Raw genomic sequence first — 12,463 nt, forward strand, 5'->3', positions numbered from 1 at the left:
AGAACTGTCTTTCCTCCTGCCCGAGACCGCTCCTCTCTGCCTGTGCCGGGTTCCGGGCCCTGCAGCCTCCTCCACAGCCTGTGGCCTGGGTCACCCCCTCTCTCCAGCTTCCCTCCTGGGCACAGCCCTTCACCTGGGGCCTGTGGGTGTGCGTCCATCTGCATGACCGTGCATCTGCACCCGTGCACACACACATGTATTTCTTTTTTTGGAAAGACCTCTCTCAGGATCCTTAGATGCTTTTTACCCGCCTCTCCTATCAGTCTCCTTCCTTTCACGCCCAGTTTCTTCAAGGAATGGACCCCCTTCCTGGACACTCCCCACCTGCAACAGCTCAGCTCTCCGGCTCCTCCCCCCGCTGCGATCCTCCCCGGGAGGCCGCCTAAGCAGGTCCAGGCTCCGCCTAGCAGAGCGCTGCCCCTCCCCCGTCTCAGAGGCGCCCTGGCCTTGGAGGAGGGCCTGGCTGCCCTCTTCAGGCAGAGCCCCCAGGCAGTCTCTCTGGCCTCTTCAGGAGGTGGATGGAGGGGTGCGAAGTGTCCTTAGGGGAGCCCCTCACTCAGTATCTTCAGTCTGTCTCTGAGGTCACCCTCGGACTTGCACGAGCTTCTGGCAGCTTTACCTACCAGGGAGGCAGGGACCAGCTCCAGAGGTTCTCCTGGGCGTGGCTCACCCCAGCAGCCAGGACGTGCTCTAGCAGCCAGGGCCCCCAGAATCCCAGGGCCCGCTGGAGATGGGCACCCAGCGCGGCCTTTGCAGTCCAGTGGTGGCTGAGAGCGGTGTTCCTCTGAAGGAGGGGGAGCAGGAAGACGGGCCATAGGCCTTACCACCATTCTCCTAACTTAATGGCATAAAATACAAGCAAAAAAAAAAATTAAAATTATGAACAGTCTTAAAAAAGTACTACATCAGTTGCCTGTTGCTGCTATACCAAGTTACCACCAACTTAGTGACTTAAAACAAAACAAGTTAAACATTGGCTGGGGTGGCTCAGTGGATTGAGTGAGGGCCTGTGAACCGAAGGGTCTCTGGTTCGATTCCCAGTCAGGGCGCGTGCCTGGGTTGCGGGCCAGGTCCGATGGGGGGCGTGGGAGAGGTAACCACACACTGATGTTTCCCTTTTTTCTTCCTCCCTTCCCCGCTCTCTAAAAACAAACAAACAAACAATCTTTACAAAACAACAACAAAAGAACCCCCCACAGATTTGTTCTTTGAAGTCGGAAGCACCTTTTCCAGCCTCTAAGGGCATTCTGCATTCCTTGGCTGGTGACCCCTTCTGTCTTCAAAGCACATCCCCGTGACTTCTCCTGCCAGTGCCGTGCGTCCTCTCTCTGACCCTGACCTTCCTGTCCCCCTCTCACTCGGACCCTTGTGATCACAGTGGGTCCCTCAGACAATCTAGAATAACCTCCCCATTTCAAGACCCTCACATGCATTACATCGGCAGGCCCTCTCACCCCATAAGGCAGCATAGTCCCGGGTTCCGGGGGTCAGGACAGAGACGGACGTCTTCGGGGGCCACAGCTCTGCCTCCCGCAGGGTAAGACGTAACAGGAGTAGGTGTCTGCACCTACCGCCACCATCTGCTAGATGCTAATACTTTGCCTTCTTTTCTTCTGATTTTTTTTTAAAGTAAAGCTTTATAGAAATAGCTAAAAAGTCCTGGGTCGCTTTTCCCTCCTCCTTAGTCCTCAGCGGTAACCGCTCCACCGAGGTTGGTGAAAATAACCCCCGTGCACGTTTGTTCTTTGCTACGTCGTATAAATGCGTCTCTAAACGGAATAATAGCATTTTGTGTGTTTTGACACTTTATGTGAAAGGGATCCCTCTGTGGGCCATTTTGCAACCTGCTTTTAAAACTACGTTTTTGAGGCTCTCCACGTGGCTCCTGGAAGACCCAGCCCGTTCCTTGGAACTGTGGTGTGGGCTGCCTCCCCCAGCAAGCTGGAGTTCATTTCGTCCTTCCTTTGTTTCCACTTGTTTTGCTGTTACCAACCGTGCTTCAGCAAACACCTCTGTGCTTGTTGTCTGGAACACTTGTGCCGACACCGCAGTGGGAGACGCCCAGCCCCTGGTCCCCAAGTACCTCCCAGCCACAGTGCCTGAAAGTATCCGTTTCCCCCCACATCCTCGCCGGCATCTGGCATTTTCGGATTTACTGTTTTTTTAAAATGGTTTTCCTCGTTGGTTTTCCAGTTGATTTGTTCTGTGCCCAACTTTTTATTTCATTTCTTTTTTATAAAGATTGTGTTTATTTATTTTTAGAGAGAGGGGAAGGGAAGGAGAAAGGGAGAGAAACATCGAAGTGTGGTTCCCTCTCCTGCACCCCTTACCTGGGACCTGACCTGAAACCCAGGCATGTGCCTTGACTGGGAATCAAACCCTAGACCCTTTGGTTCGAAGCCCATGCTCAATCCACTGAGCCACACCAGCCAGGGCCCAATTTTTTTCTTTATGTTTATGCGGCTGGGCCTTTCCTTCATCTTGACTTTGACTGATAAACCCACCCAGGACCTCTGGGCTCCGAAGGGGACCGTCTCCCGCCCCCACCCCAGCCCCCCCAGATTCCCTCTCTGTGGATTTCCCCTCTGCCTTCTGCCCACGCTGGTTCCTTTGCACCAGCCCTAGGAGAGTTTCCCCCGTCCCACTTCTGTTTCTGGGACAGAAAGCCCTGGAATCTGCGCGGGCCCTCCCCCTGGGAGGAGCGGAGTCTTCTGCATCACTGCCCTCAGCCTGAATGAATGAGGCAATGGGGCACGTCCACCCTGATGTGAGTAGACCCCTTCGAGAATTGTTCAGTTCTGAACTCCAAAAAGAAGAAAGGTTGCATTTCTCCCACCCCAAAGGGTGTTCTGAAACGTATACCTGCCAATGATCCAAAACCCGCATCCTGTGGGCAGGGCGGAACGCATCCAGAGACTGGGCCCCTTCCCAGGGAGCCCCGTTTCTTTATCGGCTGTGGCTTTGGAGACTCCAAATCTTCTTACGTTCTAGGTTTTCAACCCCTACCCCCATTTAAGCTAGGTGGGCTGTCAGTCAGCACAGGGGCATCACCTCTGAGCTGCCTGTCCTCCTAAGGGTCCATTCTCCTCCTGCTGGCCCCTCAGCAAACCAGCTGACATTGGTGTCATCTATCTGTGTGAAGCGAAGAGATTTCTCAGCTATCTGGCTCCGACCTGATAGTCTCTTGAACTCTGTGCACCCATTTTGTATATTCTCATATGCCCATTAGCGATGGCTTTGCCCGAGATGTACCCCTGGCAAAGATGAGGCCTGCGGGGTGGCTTCCTGAGGCAGGGGCCGGCCCCCCGCTTCCAGGAGAGCCCCGGGGGCTGCTGTAGAGCCTGCGGTGGGAGGTGTCCTGGGGCTTCGCACTGGCACTTTGGAGCGTTTGCGTGAATCCCTTGCTTGGCTCTAGGCATGAGATGGGTAATTTTTTTTAATATATATTTTGTTTCAACTTAGCCTCTTTTTTTTCTTTTTAAAAAATTTTAAAATTTATTTTTAGAGAGGGGGGGAGGGAAGGAGAAAGAGAGGAAGAGAAATATCATGTGTGGTTGCCTCTCACATGGCCCCCACTAGGGACCTGGCCTGCAACCTAGGCATGTGCCCTGACTGGGAATCAAACTGGCGACCCTTTGGTTCGCAGCCTGCGCTCAATCCACTGAGCTACACCAGCCAAGGCTGGTAATTTTTTTTTAAGTTTTAGTTTTTAAATTTATTTTTAGAGAGAGGGGAAGGGAGGGAGAAAGAGAAGGACAGAAACATTGATTGGTTGCCTCTCATACACACCCTAACCGGGAATCAAACCCACAACCTAGGCCTGCGCCTTGACTGGGAATCGAACCAGTGACCTTTCACTTTGCAGGATGATGCCCAGCCAACGGAGCCACACTGGTCAGGGCTTGACGGGCACTTCAGGAGCCCTCATTTCCCTGTTAACGAGCAGTCTGTGGTTCTGATGCACGGCACTGTGACCCTCTGTCCGACCCGTCCCGGGAATGAAACAGAGATGAGAGGTTCACAGTGGCCAGCACGGCCTGAGGCTCTCAGGTCCTGAGGTCACCTTCTGTCACGTAAAGGGCGAGTGAAGCTCCATCTCAACTGCCTGTCAGAAGCAGCTTCCTGGAGAACAACCCAGACCACAGAGCACAGGGGGACGCCAGCTAATTGCCCTCCGTCGGACAGAGACTGCCGGGAGAGCAAAGTGCCTGCCGAGGCCCCAGGAGGCAGAGTGACAAGCCGACTGCGGACGTCACCCGGAAACCCAGGGCGCTGAAATCCTCTTCCCGGTGCCCATTTTCAAACCAAATGTTTCCTAATGGAACTCAGAGGGGGTCCTGGGCAGCCACGGAGGCGGGCAGACCCCTGGGCGGATGTCGTGGCTTCTGAAGAGACTGAGGACGCGTCACGGTCACACGCCTGCACCTGCTGTCCTTGGCCTCCTCTCTCCAGGTGTTGTGGGCTCCTGAATTCTCCCTGGCCGGGAACCTGGATCCATCATCTGAAGTTATAAAAAGAACTAGGTGAAGATTCCCCACCCGGCGGAACAGTTTAAATCCTGTCCTGAATCCGCTGTTCTCTTAACTCCTAATTACTCCACTAGAAATTAAGATGTTGTTTCTTGGAGATAGGATTGACTCAGACCAAAGGTTTTAATCTTCAGAAATGCCATCCCACCTAACTAGCTCTTAAACTCGCTTTAGCCCATAGTTTGTCTGATGACCCTTCACAGTGTTCCGCCACTCACTTCTCCGTAGGGCAGACCCTTCCAGTCTGTGGTCTTCTATGAGGAGCAGATGGGCCGACGCATCCGTTCTGCTGGGCTCGCTGTATTTGCCTTCATCTTTCCGCCCTGCGAGTTGGTTAAGCGCAAGGCCAGAAGCGAGGGGAAGGGGCCCCGTGACTCCATTTGCGTGTGTCTGGCTGTGTGCTCCATGACACACACACACAATTTTATACCACGGTGCCCTGGAGCCGGCGCTCATCCCTAGCCAACGCCTGCCTTGCTCCTTGGTGCCGCGTGCACCGACGTCACGTGCGTAGCTTGACATCAGCTCTGGTGAGAGCACATGCACGGGGAAAACTGGCAAACGGGACGAACCAGAGCTTCGCGTTGGATGGCGGGGGCGGGGGGAGGGTCGGTGCTTAGAAAACACCGCCCGGAAGGAACAAGAAACCGAGAACAGTCACCTCTGCAGAGTGGGCCTGCAAAGCAAGGGGTTGGGACACAGTCATTCTGTTTCGAACTTTTATCATGTTCATAACTTTATTTAAAAAGAGCACTTTCTTTTTTAAGAACAAATACTTGCTCTGACCGGTGTGGCTCCATTGGTTGGGCATCGCCTGGCACGGGGAAAGGTCTCGCCAGCTGGATTCCCAGTCAGGGAGCGTGACTGGGTTGTGGGTTCCGTCCCCATTTGGGGTGTGGATGAGAGGCAACCGATCTATGTTTCTCTCACACATGGATGTTTCTCTCCCTTTCTTTCTCCCTCCCTTCCCTTCTCTCTAAAAAGAAGTAAATTAAACTCTTAAAAAAAAAAAGAAAAGAAAAAAGCTCTGGCTGGCATAGCTCAGTGGATTGAGCATGGGCTGTGAACCAAAGTGTCTCAGGTTCGATTCCCAGTCAGGGCACATGCCTGGGTTGTAGGCCATGACCCCCAGCAACCGCACATTGATGTTTCTCTCTCTCTCTCTTTCTCCCTCCATTCCCTCTCTAAAAATAAATAAATAAAATCTTAAAAAAAAAAAAAAGAACACAGACTTCCTGCAGGAGTGGGGGGCCGGGCAGGGGCAGGGCCTGGCGGGGTGGGGAGCACGGCCGGCTCCAGGTGGTCCTTCTGGAACTTCGTGCCGGGTCTGACCAGGGAGCCAAAGTCATGCCAGGCCCTCAGCCAAGATGTCGGGCCCAATTTCGGGTCACCAAACTGCAAGAATCAAACGGAAACACGGGTATGAAGATAGGACACCGAAAACAGCGCGTCTCTGGGGAGGACGGAGGACGCAGAGACCCCGGACAAGGGGCTTGCTTCGCAGGAAGGTGTTGTAAGGTTGTGGGCTCCGGGGGCGGGTGGCTCTCTGGGCCATCCCTGAGACCATGTCCCTGCAGCTTAAATTAAAGGGGACACCAGCGCTGCCCAGCAGGGAAGGAGGGCCAACTGGAGGGGGGAGGGGAGGAAATAAGTAGAGACAGGTTCCCCAGGACCAGGGAGAAGGCTCCCTACAGCTCCCCGGGGCAAGGCCACCGTCCAGAGCAAACAAGAAGGAAGCAGAACTCCAGGAGGATTCCAGGATCCTCCACGCACGGCAGAGAGGACCCCTGGGGCCTGGGCAGTGTCTGGGGGAGGCGCAGGGGTTCCTGCCAGAGAATCTTGGAGTGGCTTGGAGGTCTGAGCCGAGATAGTGGAGGCCCCAGGTGCAGAGATGGGCCACAGCCGGGAAGACCCAGCTGCGGTGTAGGAGACACAGGGCACGGAGGGTGGCCTCAGAAGAGGCTGGCAGGACCCCTCTGCTGGGGGACCTTGTGGCAGCATCCCCTCCCTCCCTGCGGGGCCAGGATGCTCGGGAGGGAGACTCTCTCTCCTGGACCCCGGGCACAGGGGGCCGTATATTTGCCTAGGATGGCCAGGGAGCTGCGGGGGTGGGGGGGGTGCGATGGGAGGATGGAGCGGGCTGCTCCCCATGGCAACGGCCAAGTGCCATAGAGCCTGTGCCCCCCAGGACCCTCGGACATTTCCAAACGCCCCCTGGCAGTGCCGGCAGCACCCCTGCAGGCTTGTCAAATGGGGCTGCCACTGGTTCTGAGGGGCAGGAGTATCCCATGTCATGAACACCCAAGAGCGCTTCCGAGCAACCAGCATGAACAGGGCCGTGACTTGGGGCTCCTTTCTTTCTAACTTGTGGCTGAAGTCATTCCTTTTGCACATCGATCAGATGTGTGAACGTCCTATTGCTGGCGCAGGCTGCTCCGTCTCCTTCCACACCGCTGAGACTGGACAGACTGGGGACCACCTGAAAATGCTGCTGAACCCATGGACCGGTCACGGTCCGCCCCCACCCCGAGCCCTTTGTCCATTACAGGCAAACTGAGTCGGTTTCTGCTGACATCTGCGTGTGGAGTGGTGAAGTCCCATGACAGCACTAATTGATCATATCCAACCGATTCAGCCACTTGGGGGATATTTTACCGCTAACTCATCCCCAAAAGCCTGTCAAGAAGCCAGCAGCCCATCATGAGACAGTCTGAGTCACTAACTTAACCAGCACTGAGACTGCTGTGTGCGGTACTGAGTGCCGAGGACACAGAGAGGGCCTGGCCCTGCGTGGAGAAGGTGGGCCCCTGACCACGGTGCCACCCCTGGCTGGAGGCCCCAAGGACAGCCCTGTGCTGTATTTGTGACAGCATCTCTTGCACCTAACAGGAGGCCGAGACCTTAGTAGGTGCTCAACAAAAAATCAGAAATGGCCCTGGCTGGCGTAGCTCAGTGGATTGAGCTCAGGCTGCGAACCAAAGCATCGCAGGTTTGATTCCCAGTCAGGGCACATGCCTGGGTTGCAGGCCATGGCCCCCAGCAACCGCACATTGATGTTTCTCTTTCTCTCTCTCTCTCTCTCTCTCCCTTCCCTCTCTAAAAATAAATAAATAAAATCTTTTAAAAATCAGAAATGAATAATACACCATAACACCTTTGCTAACAAAGATTTGGGAGGTCAGGAGGAGGTTAATTCTGCTTGGGATCTAAAGAAAGCTTTGCAGAAGAGATGACGGGTCCAAGCTGGTCCTTGAAACATAGGAGTCAACAGACAGGGCAGGGAGAAGAGCAGTGCAGAAGGAGGGCGGCGGGCAGGAGGGCGTGATGTGGCCGGAGGTCGGGCGGGAAGGAAGGCGGGAAGGAAGGCGGGATGGGGAGGGGTCTCGAACTGCAGGTAGGCCCAGGCCCTGCATGCGCTCGGCTCTCTTCGTAGATTCTACTGTCCACACGAGTTCTTAGAATGCGGAGCCAAGCTGCCTCTTGCCAAGATTACTTTCCTTTTTTGTCAAAGAGTGAAGCCGTGCTGTTTCCTTTCTCGCCTTGGCTGCCGGGAAGCTCCTGATGTGCTGGGTTCCTTACGGTTTTTTGTATCCCTTAATGGTTCCACGCAGGAGTGTTCACCTAACAGACCTTGTATTTGTTCTATGTTGCTGTAAAACAACATAACAAACGTCACTGCTTAAAACGGTACACACTTATTGTATCAGTTTCTCACAGCAGTTTGGGCAGGCTGGATGGGGGCTTCCGCAGGGGGGCCATCAAGGCGCTGGCCAGGACTGGGGTCTCATCTGAGGCTTGAGTGGGGGGCGGGGATCTGCTTGCAAGCTCGGGCGGTGGCTGGCAGAGTTGCATTCCTCTGGACGTCAGGGAGAGAGAGGCCTCAGTTTCTCGCCCAGAGTCAGCGGGTACCTCGGCATCTCACTCTCTCCGAAGGCGGACCCCAGCGTGGCGGCCTGCCTCTTCAGAGCCGGCCGTGGGCAGCGGAGGAGGTGTGCCAGCAAGGACATGGCTCCAATTTTGTGTAACACAATCAAGCGCACACAATCCCGTCCGTCCCAGCCCACTCGCCCTCGAACAGGCCCCACCCACGGAGACCCCTCCCTCGCTCAGGGGCGGGGTTACACAGGGCGTCAAGACCTGGAGGGAGCGCCACAGACCACCTCAGAGTCCGCTGCCAAAGTCCTTGTCACATATTAACCGTGAGTTCAGTGAACTACTCCTTTTGGCAACTAAAGGTGTCGCTGCTCCATGGACACACATATTGTCTCCCTGCCCCCCCCACCCCCACCCCACCGGTGTCCATGACAGTGCCGGGCGCAGACCAGCAAGCGATAAATGCAGAATGAAGAAATGTAGGATTCACATCACTGCTGGAAGCACCTGGAGTTTGCTTTTTTTTTTTTTTTCTCCAGTCAAGGTGATTATCTGATTCTCATCACTTTCTTGATTGACAGATGCAATAAAAAACAAACAAACTATCAAGCGATTCTAACAGCCACAAAGTGGGAACGAGGTCAGTCACTACCATTATGAATGGACTCTTCCCGAGAAACGTCTCCTAGCCCCTAGCAGCCGCTGTTTCCCCTCTTTACAGATGGGCCATGTACATGAATGCGGTTTCCCAATCCTGCGAGTGCAAAATTTCACTAGCACAGGGTAAGTGCAGGGGCTCTGGGGCAGGGTGGCCTGGGGTGGCATCGAACCAAGCTCCTTACTATGTGACTTTGGACAAACTGCTTGATTTCCCATAATGATAGCAGATGGTTTGGTATTTGTTACGGGCAGCCTCTTTACAGATACTGAATTCCTATACATTCGCTTAGCTCAAATAAAGGCCCTGGGAGGGAGGCACCATGCATACCCCCATTTTACAGATGAGAAGACTGAGGGGTAAGGGTGACGACCTGGGCTGAAGATCCTCGGCCTGAGCGAGAACAGGGAGGACGGAGGGCAATGGTGGACCAGACAGCTGAGGCCGGAGCAGCAGCAAGCAGGAGCCCACTGCCAGCACATTCTCTTTCTAACCGCTGCCCCCACCGCAGACCCTGGCCAGGGAGGACGAGCCACAACTGTATGGGTTACCATCGGAACCGCCTGTCCTAAGATCTTAAACATGACTTTCACCTCCGTGCTGGGTGTGGGGAGAAAAAAAAAGCAACCAGAACATCACCATCTGGGGGACTGGACAGCATGGTGCTCAGGGCCAGCCTCCCCTCAGTGTGTTTAGGTGGGTCTGGGGGGTCCAGTCAGTGTATCAGCTGGCAGAGGGGTTGTACACACCCACGGTCTGGTGTTAACGCAGGAAAATTCCTCCACTCTGGGGGCTGGTGCCCAGGCTTCCCAGCAACCTCACAAGTGAGAGGAGCCTCGGAGTTAGTCTCTGAGCCACAGGGAGCCCAGCTGCCTGGGACCAGGCTTCCCCGTGTTGGGGTGGGCGGGGGAGGGGAGGGGAAAGAATGTTCAGGATCTGAGGGCAGAGAACTGGGTTAAGGGGGAGGGGGCTGGACACAAAGGACAAAGTTGGCACAGCCAACGAAGATGCACCTGGAGGAAGGGCCGTTTAAGAGACGCGGGGCTCCCCCGTTACTGCCTAAGAAACAGGAGAATGCCCGGGTGAGCAGGAAGCTGCTGGCACTGAGAGGGATCTGAAGACGGTCCCGCCCAACCCCCGCGGGGAGGCAGCTCTGGGCCTCCCTGGGTCTGGGTGCCCCCAACTCCGTCCCGATTTTCCTCCCTTCCTCCCACACTCCCCTCCTCTATTTAACTGTATGGAGAGATTCCAAAAATCCCACAGAGCCAGACACCCGCTTGATCCGGGGACCCTTCCTTCCCCAGCACGGACGTCCCCTCGCCCCTGTACCTCAGCCTGGAGGCCGCCCTGCCTGCCTGGCTTCTCTAGTCGGGCTCGGCGAGCCTCGCTCCGAAGCCATCACCTCGTCTCTTGCACTGTCCCCGCCAACATGGCCGGGTGATAGCTGGGAGGCTCCGCGGGGGGCAGAGACACCCACAGACTGAAAGCAGCCCTGCGCGGACGGGATGCGGCTGGCCGCGGCCACACAACCCTACGTGGGGACCTGCCCGCGTGGGGACCTGAGGTTCCAGGCTGGCCAGCGCGTCCTCGAACATTCCACCGACCCCACATAGCCCATCGCCCCTTTCCTGCCTGCCTATCTCCCTTTCCTTCCTGATGGCGGGCAGTGTGTGTGTGTGTGTGTGTGTGTGTGTGTGTGGTGGGGCAGATCTGGAGGCACTGCAGTCCCGGGGCTCTGGGGGCTGACGCTCTCGAGCGTGCCCCTTTTCCCGTGGGGGCGGGGCCCGGTGGGCCCGGTGACCTCCCGGTTCCACCGGGCCGCACGCGCCCGGGGTCCCCTCGGCGGTGGGGACCACCAGACCTCCTACCGTCCAGGCTGTGCTGCCTGTCCCTCGGGGGACAGGTAGGGGGCGCCTGACCCCCGCCCCCCAACATGTTGCCCGGGATGGTCTCGGGGCCACAAGAGCGCCCTCACGAAGGGCCGAGGCGCACGGGCCGGGAGACGGTCAACTTTTCGCACTCAAGGGCCGCAGGCCTTGGCGCCGGGGACAGGAGGGACAGAGCGGCGAGTCTGGAGAGGCCACAGCTCGCCGCAGGTGACCTCGGGGTCCTGCCGGGGTCGCCGCACGTGCCGGGGCGCAGGAGGCCGGCGTGCGAGAGGTGGCTCCGCCATGCTCCCGTCGAGCGCTGGAAAAAACCCGGCGCGCCGGGAGAGGCGGGCCACAGCCGGGGACGGGGGAACAAAGGCGACCGGCAGCCGGATGCAGTCATGGAAAAACCCGCCGGGGCGCCGGGGCGGGGGCCTCAGGAGGGGGGCGGCGCGCGCGGGACAGCCTAGTCACCCTCACCGGCCCGCGGGCGCTGGGCTGCTGTCGGCTCCCGCCCCCGGGCTCTCCTGGCAGGCGGAGGGGGAGGCCGGGGAAAACTGACAGTGCCGGCGGGGAGGGCTGGGTTGGGCTGGGGGCCGCGAACGAGAGCCCCCGCGCTCCGGAAACTGCGCGCCAGCCTGTCCGCCGTGCCCACCTAGTGCTCTCGGTCGCCAGGGGAGGGTAGCCACTTGGCAGCTGCGGCAGTCGGTGGTAGCCGGCCAGTAGGGGGCGCGCACAGCACCACCCCCCCCCCCCCTTCGCCCTGGCTCCAGCAGTGCAGCGGTCGTGTGTACCTTGAGGTAGACACTCCGGCACACACGATCACGTACACGCACGTGCTCTCAGACACGGGAACTTCCCGCAGCTCCCAAGGGGCGCCGAAATAGATGCTCCATAAGGCCTTCCGCTGGGCCAGATACAGAACCTCAGAAGCTGTGGTGGGGCCCTGGAAGAAACCACAGCCAGGGTCTCCCACCCCATCCCATTTTAGGGGTGTGGGCCCCAGAGCTGGAGTTTCCGTCCAGCGCAGGACGCTGCAGACCCTGTCCTGCTCTTATGAACCTGCCTGGAGACGCGGGGGCAGCGCGCCCAGGTTTTTTTTTTTTTTTTTCTGTAGAAAAGGAAAGTGTTAGCGCAAGTTGGACCCAGTGACTCCTGAGGCCTTTTCCGTTTCTGACTTAGGGGGAAGGAGCTGGACCCAGAGCCCACAGAAGGAGTTTGTGGGAGCTGAGGAAAACCTTGGTGCGGGGTTTGGCCTCAGCCACAGGCTCTTACTGGTTCAAATGTCCCTTCGTTTGTGCTGCTGCCGGCTGTGGCGTGTCAGGGGGCAAAGTCTGAACCCGTGGGCCCCTGCGGTGGAGAAGGGATGGGGACCAAAACCAGACTCCGGGGGCCTAGAGCCAACCTCTGGGAGCAGAGGAAACCCCAGACTTGACCTGAATGAGGGGGCTGCTGCATTGGGGTGGCAGGTGGGGGTTCCTCAAGGCCAGAGGGCAATGAAGCAGGAGGCCATGACTTCCAAAAGGTTCAGGTTC

Source organism: Phyllostomus hastatus, unplaced genomic scaffold, assembly GCF_019186645.2.
Source record: "Phyllostomus hastatus isolate PE091 unplaced genomic scaffold, TTU_PhHast_1.1 phas_contig_477, whole genome shotgun sequence".
Classification (NCBI taxonomy): domain Eukaryota; kingdom Metazoa; phylum Chordata; class Mammalia; order Chiroptera; family Phyllostomidae; genus Phyllostomus; species Phyllostomus hastatus.